This window comes from Triticum urartu, chromosome 3A (genome assembly GCF_056163025.1).
Source record: "Triticum urartu cultivar PI428250 chromosome 3A, HENAU_Tu73, whole genome shotgun sequence".
NCBI classification, from domain to species: domain Eukaryota; kingdom Viridiplantae; phylum Streptophyta; class Magnoliopsida; order Poales; family Poaceae; genus Triticum; species Triticum urartu.
In genome coordinates, this window is record NC_141875.1 from 59732916 (window position 1) to 59746033 (window position 13118).

General features: G+C 50.7%; 1 pseudogene; it reads right to left on the reverse strand.

Moving 5' to 3' along the window:
- Positions 1 to 1327: 1327 nt before the first annotated feature.
- LOC147978530 (uncharacterized) lies at positions 1328 to 4102 on the reverse strand (annotated as a pseudogene).
- Positions 4103 to 13118: the final 9016 nt, after the last annotated feature.

The window sequence follows — 13118 nt, forward strand, 5'->3', positions numbered from 1 at the left end:
AGACTTTGCGAGTCTGGAGATCCAGGCAACGGTAGCCCTTGTGCTCGAGGGCGTAGCCGAGGAAGACGCACTTGGTGGAGCGTGGAGCGAGTTTATGGGCACTTGTGGCATAGGTGTTAGGGAAGCAGAGACACCCGAACACACTCATATGATCGTACGAGGGGTGGTGTCCTAGAAGGCGGTAGAATGGTGTTTGGGATTGGATGGAGGATGAGGGTCGTCGGTTGAGGACGTAGGTGGCCGTATGGAGGGCTTCCACCGAAAACGGCGCAGGGAGTTGGGCGTGAATGAGCATGACCCTAATGATGTCATTGGTTGTGCGGAGAAGGCGTTCGGCTTTACCGTTTTGCGGCGACGTGTGAGGGCATGAGAGACGGAGAGAGGCGCCATGGCGAGTGAAAAGCTCACGGACGTCGGTGGTGAGAAACTCGCCGCCATTGTCGCATTGCATGCACTGGATAGGGACACGAAATTGGGTGAGTACGTAAGTGAAGAAACGGTAAATTGTCGCGGCGGTGTCGGACTTGTGACGTAGCGGAAACGTCCATGAAAAATGCGAGTAGTCATCAAGTATAACAAGGTAATACTTATAACCAGAGAAACTACAAACGGGAGAAGTCCATAAATCACAATGTGTTAATTGGAAAGGAGCGGTGGTGACAGAGTAAGATGAATAAAAGGGCAACCGGGGCTGCTTTCTTAATTGACAAGAAGCACAAACACTAGATTTTGCATTGTCATTATTACAAGAAGGAAGGAAATTTTTGGCTAAAATGGAAACAGAGTTATTGCTGGGATGGCCCAAACTGAGATGCCATAAGTTGCCGACCACGGAGAGCGCATGCTGGACGCCGACGTTGCTGAAGAAAGGGTACAAATCACCGTAACTATTGCACCTCATCATGATGCGCCGGGTTAGGAGGTCCTTCACAGTAAAACCAGACTCATCAAATTCAATAGTACAAGAGTTATCGCGAGTAAAACGACGGACGGAGATGAGGTTTTTGATGATTGTGGGTGAGACAAGAACGTCATTTAGCTTGAAGGAGGAGAGAGAGGTGGTGCCAACAACGGTGATGGGAAGGCATGACCCGTCACCGACAATAATACCGCGAGAGTGATGCATCAATGGGGAAGAATAAGAGGCGAATGTGTTCGTCTTACCGGTGACGTGTGATGAGGCCCCCGTGTCGAGGAACCACTCTTGGGCGCCGTCGGCCTGCTGCTGAGCCATGGAGAGGTTCTGGAGGGCGGTGTAGAGGTGGTTGTACTGCTCCCAGGTTGGCGCGGCCTGCTGCGGCGAGGGAGGAGTGATCATCGGGTACGCCTACTGCGGAGGAGGAGGCCGGGGACCGAGCACCCCGGCGGCATTGGGGGCGACCCACTGCCTGCGCCCCTGGGAGGGTGGCGAGATGAGGGCGCTGTACGGGGCGAAGTACACTGTGTACACCCCGGGTGGAGGGAGTGGCGCGCCGCGCCCGGACGAGGAAGACCCGCCCGGTGTGAAGCCGCCGGCAGGAGGGCCGCGGCCACGTCCGCGGCCACATCCGCGGCCACGTCCGCGGCCATGGCTGCCTTGGTCGGAGTTGGGGGCGGCGGCGGAGTGCCTACCCGGGTCAGCGGTGGTGTTGGGGACGCGCTCGGAGCTGCGGTCGTTAGAGCCTCGGTCGGTGATGGTGAGGGCAGTGGGGGAGTGCTCGGGCGGGCATCCAGGCGAGCACGCTCGTTCGCCTAGATCTCCTCCATGAGAAGACGCGAGCGCGCCTGGACGAAGGACGGAAAGGGCGACTGCATGGGCAGCAGCGTCGCCATGACATGGTACTTGCGGCTCAGGCCGCGAATCAGCTGTAGGGTCAGCGTCTGGTCGGTGACGCGCTCACCGACTTCCCCGAGCTCAGTGGCGAGGGACTTGAGACGCCGACAATATTCGGCGACGGAGAGGTCGCCCTGCACGAGGTTCCGGAACTCGGCGCCGAGGATGACGGCGCGGCCCGCCTGGTTGTCCCGGAAGTGAAGGTGCAACTGCGTCCAGATGTCGAAGGCGGTGCTGTCCGGCGAGGCCACGACGTCCATGAGATCGTCGGCGACGACCCCGTAGAACCACAGGACCATCGTCGGGTCGTCATTGCGCCAGATGGCGCTCTGGTGGAGCGGCGCGGAGGGCACGTCGAGATGGTGCTGCACATTATACTTGCAGCTTACAAAGTAAAAGAGTTGACGCCATTTTGTGTAGTTACCCGAGTCATGCTCGAGCCTGCCCATGGTGAAGTGGTGGGAGATGGACGGCGGGAGGCCGTCGGAGGAAGAAGAGCCGACGTCGGGGGCGCGAACGCGGGGCACGAGAGCGCCGCTGGAGCCGCCGAGGTGGAGTGGCTGGACGGGGACACTGTCGGCCGTCTGAAGAAGAGTGGTGGCAGGGGCGCCGTGGGTCGCCAGGGACGAGGAAGAGGCGACGCCCGCGGGGACGGCTTGCTTGCCCTGGACGACGTCAGGCGGGAGACGGGCCGCGGAGACTGCGGCGGGAGGAGGGATGGCCGCGGTGGGTGCAGCGGTGGCCGCGGTGGGGGCGGCGGGGGCCGCGGGGGCGGCGATGGCAACAGGGATCGCGGCGAAGGGATCCGAGGCCGGGCCGTCGAAACTGGCAGAGCGGCTGCGGCGGAGGAGCCTGTTCATGGCGGAAGCGAGAAGGGATCGGGAAGCGTCTGATACCAAGTTGGATTGCCGAACTCACTCTGTGTGTATTCCTTGCCTCGATGGGCTGATTTATACAGTTACAACGAGGTGAGATACAGGAGGAGGGAGTGAGGCGGACGTTGTTAGATTGCAGGATCACGCCGAGCATGCCGTGCATGCAAGGGCGTGGGCGCGCACGATGTGCACGGACCGGCCAGGTCCGCTGCTGATGCGGTCGTGGCTGTTAGCCACTTGAGCCAGGTCGTGGATGTGTCTTCCAACAGCACCGGCCCGACACGAGATCTCATGCGCGTCCTCTCCTCCTGCTCGAGCTAGCAGAGGTAGCGGCGGCTTCAGGCCGCGCAGACGCCACGGCGGAGCGTGCGTTGGAGCAGCAGTGCACGGTGGCCGGTGGCGCCGCGATGGTGCCCATGGAAGCCATGGCCGCGCCCGCACTAGCGCGCGCGGTGGAGCGCACGTCCGTCCTTGGCCATCTAGGGCGGGGAGGCCACAGACCCGTGGTGGGCGCAGGCGGGCGGTGCGTCTCCTTGCCGCGAATGCATCGGCCGGCTCCCCGGTGCGCCACCGCGCGGCCTCACCTGGGCGTGGTGCCACAGACGACACGTCCATAACCTGTTCGTTGAAATGCCCACGAGAAAATGAAGAGAGAAATAAAAAGAAAAGGTGAAAAAGATAAACACTTGAGTCATTGACAGGTGGGACCCTCGTCCAACTCAGCAAATTTTCCATATAGGCAGGCCACGTCAGCCCGACATGCAGGCCTCACCTTTCAGTTTCACTGTTTTCATGACCAAATTCCAGCATTAATGCTCCGCGTTACGAATTAGGCGCATTTCTGGTGGTTTTTTGTGCCCTGACTTAAATGTGGTACCAAGTTGTTACTCTAATCGCAAGTGTGGTGGTTTTGAGTAAATAACTCCAAATTTGACCGTATGTAGAAGAGGCTTGTTTGTTAAATGCTCATCGACTTTGGCTACTTCAGTAGCCATGAAGTGCCTTGGACCATTTACTCCGCTGTAATAAACTCAAGGGTTAATTATCCTTTTTACCCTTAGTGGTGTTCATGTGCTCAGTTTTGCCCTCAGATGCAAATTGTGCTCAGTTTTGCCCCTAGTCCATGCGCAGCTACTATGACGAGGCCAAACGGTCAGATTTTAGTCCATTCCGTCCGCCGACGTTAGTGGTTGTGGGTTCGGAGCTTACACGTGGGACCGCGTGGACGTTGGTCCGAAGCTGACATGTGGTCCCGTGCAACAAAATCCCCAAATCATTCGTAGGGTTCTAGCCGGCCAAATCGACGCCCACTCTGCCCATCCGCCGGCCAGCCGTCCTGCGCCACCGCCGCCGCCTGCGCTACAGCCAGCACCTGCCCCACCACTAGCTGCACGGCCTGCTCCGCTGCTACCATCCTGCGTCGACTCTCCACCGCTACCTGCTCCGCCCGCTGTCGGTGTCAGAATCGGCAGATCTCGGGTATGTTGGGGAACGTTGCGAAAAACAAAATTTTCCTACTCGTTTCACCAAGATCCATCTAGGAGTTCATCTAGCAACGAGACATCGGATGCATCTACATACCTTTGTAGATCGCGCACGGAAGCGTTCAAAGAACGGTGATGATGTAGTCGAACACGACGTGATCCAAATCACCGATGACCAAGCGCCGAACGGACGGCACCTCCGCATTCAACACACGTACGGGACGGGAGACGTCTCCTCCTTCTTGATCCAGCAAGGGGAGGAGGAGAGGTTGATGAAGATCCAGCAGCACGACGGCGTGGTGGTGGATGCAGGGCGTCACAGTAGCAGGGCTTCGCCTATACTACGAGGGAGAGACGTAACGGGAGAGAGGGAGGCGCCAAGGCTCAGGTATGAAGTCCTCCCCTCTCCTCAACTATATATAGGGGTGCCAAGGGGGGGGCGCCGGCCCTAGTAGATGGATCTACTAGGAGGGCGGCGGCCAAGGGTGGGGGGCTTGCCCCCCAAGCAAGGGGGCGCCCCCCTTTAGGGTTCCCCCCCAACCCTAGCCGCATGGGCCCTAGGGGGTGTGGCGCCCCAGCCCACTTTGGGCTGGGTTCCCTCCCACTTCAGCCCATGGGGCCCCCCGGGATAGGTGGCCCCACCCGGTGGACCCCCGGGACCCTTCCGGTGGTCCCGGTACAATACCGGTGACCCCGAAACTTGTCCCGATGGCCGAAACAGCACTTCCTATATATAATTCTTTACCTCCGGACCATTCTGGAACTCCTCGTGATGTCCGGGATCTCATCCGGGACCCCGAACAACATTCGGGTTACTACATATACATATCTTCACAACCCTAGCGTCACCGAACCTTAAGTGTGTAGACCCTACGGGTTCGGGAGACAAGCAGACATGACCGAGACGACTCTCTGGTCAATAACCAACAGTGGGATCTGGATACCCATGTTGGCTCCCACATGCTCCACGATGATCTCATCGGATGAACCACGATGTCGAGGATTCAATCAACCCCGTACGCAATTCCCTTTGTCAATCGATATGTTACTTGCCCGAGATTCGACCGTCGGTATCCCAATACCTCATTCAATCTCGTTACCGGCAAGTCACTTTACTCGTACCATAATGCATGATCCCGTGACCAGACACTTGGTCACTTTGAGCTCATTATGATGATGCATTACCGAGTGGGCCCAGTGATACCTCTCCGTCATACGGAGTGACAAATCCCAGTCTTGATCCATGTCAACCCAACAGACACTTTCGGAGATACCCGTAGTCTACCTTTATAGTCACCCAGTTACGTTGTGACATTTGGTATACCCAAAGCACTCCTACGGTATCCGGGAGTTACACGATCTCATGGTCTAAGGAAAAGATACTTGACATTGGAAAACTCTAGCAAACGAACTATACGATCTTGTGCTATGTTTAGGATTGGGTCTTGTCCATCACATCATTCTCCTAATGATGTGATCTCGTTATCAATGACATCCAATATCCATAGTCTGGAAACCATGACTATCTATTGATCAATGAGCTAGTCAACTAGAGGCTTACTAGGGACATATTGGTGTCTGTTATTCACACATGTATTACGATTTCCGGATAACACAATTATAGCATGAATAAAGACAATTATCATGAACAAGGAAATATAATAATAATGCTTTTATTATTGCCTCTAGGGCATATTTCCAACAGTCTCCCACTTGCACTAGAGTCAATAATCTAGTTACATCGTGATGAATCGAACACCCATGGAATTCTGGTGTTGATCATGTTTTGCCCTAGGGAGAGGTTTAGTCAACGGATCTGCTACATTCAGGTCCGTGTGCACTTTACAAATCTCTATGTCTCCATCTTGAACATTTTCACGAATGGAGTTGAAGCGACGCTTGATGTGCCTTGTCTTCTTGTGAAACCTGGGCTCCTTGGCAAGAGCAATAGCTCCAGTGTTGTCACAGAAGAGCTTGATCGGCCCCGACGCATTGGGTATGACGCCTAGGTCGGTGATGAACTCCTTCACCCATATTGCTTCATGTGCTGCCTCCGAGGCTCCCATGTACTCCCCTTCACATGTAGATCCCGCCACGACGCTCTGCTTGCAACTGCACCAGCTTACTGCCCCACCATTCAAAATATACACGTATCCGGTCTGTGACTTAGAGTCATCCAGATCTGTGTCGAAGCTAGCGTCGACGTAACCCTTTACGACGAGCTCTTCGTCACCTCCATAAACGAGAAACATTTCCTTAGTCCTTTTCAGGTACTTCAGGATATTCTTGACCGCTGTCCAGTGTTCCTTGCCGGGATTACTTTGGTACCTTCCTACGAAACTTACGGCAAGGTTTACATCAGGTCTGGTACACAGCATGGCATACATAATAGAACCTATGGCTGATGCATAGGGGATGACGCTCATCTCTTCTATATCTTCTACCGTGGTCGGACATTGAGCTGAGCTCAATTTCATACCTTGTAACACAGGCAAGAACCCCTTCTTAGATTGATCCATATTGAACTTCTTCAATATCTTATCAAGGTATGTGCTTTGTGAAAGACCTATGAGGCGTCTCGATCTATCTCTATAGATTTTGATGCCTAATATATAAGCAGCTTCTCCAAGGTCCTTCATTGAAAAACTTTTATTCAAGTAGGCCTTAATGCTGTCCAAGAGTTCTATATCATTTCCCATCAAAAGTATGTCATCTACATATAATATGAGAAATGCTACAGAGCTCCCACTCACTTTCTTGTAAACGCAGGCTTCTCCATAAGTCTGCGTAAACCCAAACGCTTTGATCATCTCATCAAAGCGAATGTTCCAACTCCGAGATGCTTGCACCAGCCCATAAATCGAGCGTTGGAGCTTGCATACCTTGTCAGCATTCTTAGGATCGACAAAACCTTCCGGCTGCATCATATACAATTCTTCCTTAAGGAAACCATTAAGGAATGCCGTTTTGACGTCCATTTGCCATATCTCATAATCGTAGAATGCGGCAATTGCTAACATGATTCGGACGGACTTTAGCTTCGCTACTGGTGAGAAAGTCTCATCGTAGTCAACCCCTTGAACTTGTCGATAACCCTTAGCGACAAGCCGAGCTTTATAGATGGTCACATTACCATCCGCGTCTGTCTTCTTCTTAAAGATCCATTTATTTTCTATGGCTCGCCATTCAACAGGCAAGTCAGTCAAAGTCCATACTTCGTTTTCATACATGGATCCTATCTCGGATTTCATGGCTTCTAGCCATTTGTCGGAATCCGGTCCCGCCATCGCTTCTTCACAGTTCGAAGGTTCACCGTTGTCTAACAACATGATTTCCAAGACAGGGTTGCCGTACCACTCTGGTGCGGAACGTGTCCTTGTGGACCTTCGAATTTCAGTAGGAGTTTGATCTTGATCATTATCATTAACTTCCTCTCTAGTCGGTGCAGGCACCTCAGGAACATTTTCTTGAGTTGTGCCAGTTTCCGGTTCAAGAGGTAATACTTCATCAAGCTCTACTTTCCTCCCACTTACTTCTTTCGAGAGAAACTCTTTCTCTAGAAAGGACCCATTCTTGGCAACAAAGATCTTGCCTTCGGATCTGAGGTAGAAGGTGTACCCAATAGTTTCTTTTGGGTATCCTATGAAGACGCATTTTTCCGACTTGGGTTCGAGCTTTTCAGGTTGAAGTTTCTTGACATAAGCATCGCATCCCCAAACTTTTAGAAACGACAGCTTAGGTTTCTTCCCAAACCATAGTTCATACGGTGTCGTCTCAACGGATTTCGATGGAGCCCTATTTAAAGTGAATGCGGCAGTCTTTAAAGCATAGCCCCAAAAGGATAGCGGTAAATCAGTAAGAGACATCATAGACCGCACCATATCCAATAGAGTGCGATTACGACGTTCGGACACACCGTTACACTGAGGTGTTCTAGGCGGCGTGAGTTGTGAAACTATTCCACATTTTCTTAAGTGTGTGCCAAACTCGTGACTCAAGTATTCTCCTCCACGATCTGATCGTAGAAACTTGATTTTCCCGTCACGTTGATTTTCAACCTCACTCTGAAATTCCTTGAACTTTTCAAAGGTTTCAGACTTGTGTTTCATTAAGTAGACATACCCATATCTGCTCAAGTCATCAGTGAGGGTGAGAACATAACGATAGCCACCGCGAGCCTCAACACTCATTGGACCGCACACATCAGTATGTATGATTTCCAATAAGTTGGTTGCTCGCTCCATTGTTCCTGAGAACGGAGTCTTGGTCATCTTACCCATGAGGCATGGTTCGCACGTGTCAAATGATTCATAATCAAGAGACTCTAAAAGTCCATCTGTATGGAGCTTCTTCATGCGTTTGACACCTATGTGACCAAGGCGGCAGTGCCACAAGTATGTGGGACTATCATTATCAACCTTACATCTTTTGGTACTCACACTATGAATATGTGTAGCAATACGCTCGAGATTCAATAAGAATAAACCATTTACCATGGGAGCATGACCATAAAACATATCTCTCATATAAATGGAACAACCATTATTCTCAGATTTAAATGAGTAGCCATCTCGAATTAAACAAGATCCCGATACAATGTTCATGCTCAAAGCTGGCACTAAATAACAATTATTGAGGTTTAAAACTAATCTCGTAGGTAAATGTAGAGGCAGCGTGCCGACGGCGATCACATCGACCTTGGAACCATTCCCGACGCGCATTGTCACCTCGTCCTTCGCCAGTCTCCGTTTATTCCGCAGCTCCTGCTGTGAGTTACAAATATGAGCAACAGCACCGGTATCAAATACCCAGGAGTCACTACGAGTACTGGTAAGGTACACATCAATTACATGTATATCAAATATACCTTTGGTGTTGCCGGCCTTCTTGTTTGCTAAGTATTTGGGGCAGTTCCGTTTCCAGTGACCCTTCCCTTTGCAATAAAAGCACTCTGTCTCGGGCTTGGGTCCATGCTTTGGCTTCTTCCCGGCAGCTTGCTTGCCGGGCGCGGCAACCTCCTTGCCGTCCTTCTTGAAGTTCTTTTTACCCTTGCCTTTCTTGAACTTAGTGGTTTTATTGACCATCAACACCTGATGTTCCTTCTTGACTTCTACCTCCGCTGATTTCAGCATAGAGAACAACTCAGGAATGGTCTTTTGCATCCCCTGCATGTTGAAGTTCATCACAATGCTCTTGTAGCTTGGTGGAAGCGACTGGAGGATTCTGTCAATGACCGCATGATCCGGGAGATTAACGTCCAGCTGAGACAAGCGGTTATGTAACCCAGACATAGTGAGTATGTGCTCACTGACAGAACTATTTTCCTCCATCTTACAGCTGAAGAACTTATCGAAGACTTCATATCTCTCGATCCGCGCATGAGCTTGAAAAACCATTTTCAGCTCTTCGAACATCTCATATGCTCCATATCTCTCAAAACGCTTTTGGAGCCCCGGCTCTAAGCTGTAAAGCATGCCGCACTGAACGAGGGAGTAGTCGTCAACACGTGTCTGCCAAGCGTTCATAACGTCTTTGTTCTGTGGGACGGGTGGATCACCTAGCGGTGCTTGTAGGACATAATCTTTCTTGGCAGCTATGAGGATTATCCTCAGGTTCCGGACCCAGTCCATATAGTTGCTGCCATCGTCTTTCAGCTTGGTTTTCTCTAGGAAGGCGTTGAAGTTGAGGACTACTTTGGCCATTTGATTTACAAGACATATTGCAAAGATTTTAGACTAAGTTCATGATAATTAAGTTCATCTAATCAAATTATTAATGAACTCCCACTTAGATTAGACATCCCTCTAGTCATCTAAGTATTACATGATCCGAGTTAACTAGACCGTGTCCGATCATCACGTGAGACGGACTAGTCAACGTTGGTGAACATCTTCATGTTGATCGTATCTTCTATATGACTCATGCTCGACCTTTCGGTCTTCTGTGTTCCGAGGCCATGTCTGTACATGCTAGGCTCGTCAAGTTAACCCTAAGTGTTTTGCATGTGTAAAACTGTCTTACACCCGTTGTATGTGAACGTAAGGATCTATCACACCCGATCATCACGGCGTGCTTCGAAACGACGAACTTTAGCAACGGTGCACAGTTAGGGGAGAACACTTCTTGAAATTGTTATGAGGGATCATCTTACTTACTACCGTCGTTCTAAGTAAACAAGATGCAAAACATGATAAACATCACATGCAATCAAATAATAAACGTGACATGATATGGCCAATATCACATAGCTCCTTTGATCTCCATCTTGGGGCTCCATGATCATCTTGTCACCGGCTTGACACCATGATCTCCATCATCATGATCTCCATCATCGTGTCTCCATGAAGTTGCTCGCCAACTATTACTTCTACTACTATGGCTAACACGTTTAGCAATAAAGTAAAGTAATTTACATGGCGATTCTCGATGACACGCAGGTCACATAAAAGAATAAAGACAACTCCTATGGCTCCTGCCGGTTGTCATACTCATCGACATGCAAGTCGTGATTCCTATTACAATAGCATGAACATCTCATACATCACATATAGATCATTCATCATTCATCACAACTTTGGCCATATCATATCACAAACCACTTGCTGCAAAAACAAGTTAGACGTCCTCTAATTGTTGTTGCAAGTTTTACGTGGCTGAATTAGGGTTCTAGCAAGAACGTCTTCTTACCTATGTTAAAGCCACAACGTGATTTGTCAACTTCTATTTACCCTTCATAAGGACCCTGTTCATCGAATCCGCTCCAACTAAAGTGGGAGAGACAGACACCCGCCAGCCACCTTATGCAACTAGTGCATGTTAGTCGGTGGAACCGGTCTCACGTAAGCGTACGTGTAAGGTTGGTCCGGGCCGCTTCATCCCACAATGCCGCTGAAGCAAGAAAAGACTAGTAGCGGCAAGAAAGTTGACAAATCTACGCCCACAACAAATTGTGTTCTACTCGCGCAAGAAGAACTACGCATAGACCTAGCTCTGATACCACTGTTGGGGAACGTTGCAGAAAACAAAATTTTCCTACTCGTTTCACCAAGATCCATCTAGGAGTTCATCTAGCAACGAGACATCGGATGCATCTACATACCTTTGTAGATCGCGCACGGAAGCGTTCAAAGAACGGTGATGATGTAGTCGAACACGACGTGATCCAAATCACCGATGACCAAGCGCCGAACGGACGGCACCTCCGCGTTCAACACACGTACGGGACGGGAGACGTCTCCTCCTTATTGATCCAGCAAGGGGAGGAGGAGAGGTTGATGAAGATCCAGAAGCACGACGGCGTGGTGGTGGATGCAGGGCGTCATAGTAGCAAGGCTTCGCCTATACTACGAGGGAGAGACGTAACGAGAGAGAGGGAGGCGCCAAGGCTCAGGTATGAAGTCCTCCCCTCTCCTCAACTATATATAGGGGTGCCAAGGGGGGCGCCGGCCCTAGTAGATGGATCTACTAGGGGAGGCGGCGGCCAAGGGTGGGGGGCTTGCCCCCCAAGCAAGGGGGCGCCCCCCTTTAGGGTTCCCCCCAACCCTAGCCGCATGGGCCCTAGGGGGTGTGGCGCCCCAGCCCACTTTGGGCTGGGTTCCCTCCCACTTCAGCCCATGGGGCCCCCCGGGATAGGTGGCCCCACCCGGTGGACCCCCGGGACCCTTCCGGTGGTCCTGGTACAATACCGGTGACCCCGAAACTTGTCCCGATGGCCGAAACAACACTTCCTATATATAATTCTTTACCTCCGGACCATTCCGGAACTCCTCATGACGTCCGGGATCTCATCCGGGATCCCGAACAACATTTGGGTTACTGCATATACATATCTTCACAACCCTAGCGTCACCGAACCTTAAGTGTGTAGACCCTACGGGTTCGGGAGACAAGCAGACATGACCGAGACGACTCTCCGGTCAATAACCAACAGCGGGATCTGGATACCCATGTTGGCTCCCACATGCTCCACGATGATCTCATCGGATGAACCACGATGTCGAGGATTCAATCAACCCCGTACGCAATTCCCTTTGTCAATCGATATGTTACTTGCCCGAGATTCGATCGTCGGTATCCCAATACCTCGTTCAATCTCGTTACCGGCAAGTCACTTTACTTGTACCGTAATGCATGATCCCGTGACCAGACACTTGGTCACTTTGAGCTCATTATGATGATGCATTACCGAGTGGGCCCAGTGATACCTCTCCGTCATACGGAGTGACAAATCCCAGTCTTGATCCATGTCAACCCAACAGACACTTTCGGAGATACCCGTAGTCTACCTTTATAGTCACCCAGTTACGTTGTGACATTTGGTATACCCAAAGCACTCCTACGGTATCCGGGAGTTACACGATCTAATGGTCTAAGGAAAAGATACTTGACATTGGAAAACTCTAGCAAACGAACTATACGATCTTGTGCTATGTTTAGGATTGGGTCTTGTCCATCACATCATTCTCCTAATGATGTGATCTCGTTATCAATGACATCCAATATCCATAGTCTGGAAACCATGACTATCTATTGATCAATGAGCTAGTCAACTAGAGGCTTACTAGGGACATATTGGTGTCTGTTATTCACACATGTATTACGATTTCCGGATAACACAATTATAGCATGAATAAAGACAATTATCATGAACAAGGAAATATAATAATAATGCTTTTATTATTGCCTCTAGGGCATATTTCCAACAGTCTCCCACTTGCACTAGAGTCAATAATCTAGTTACATCGTGATGAATCGAACACCCATGGAATTCTGGTGTTGATCATGTTTTGCCCTAGGGAGAGGTTTAGTCAACGGATCTGCTACATTCAGGTCCGTGTGCACTTTACAAATCTCTATGTCTCCATCTTGAACATTTTCACGAATGGAGTTGAAGCGACGCTTGATGTGCCTTGTCTTCTTGTGAAACCTGGGCTCCTTGGCAAGAGC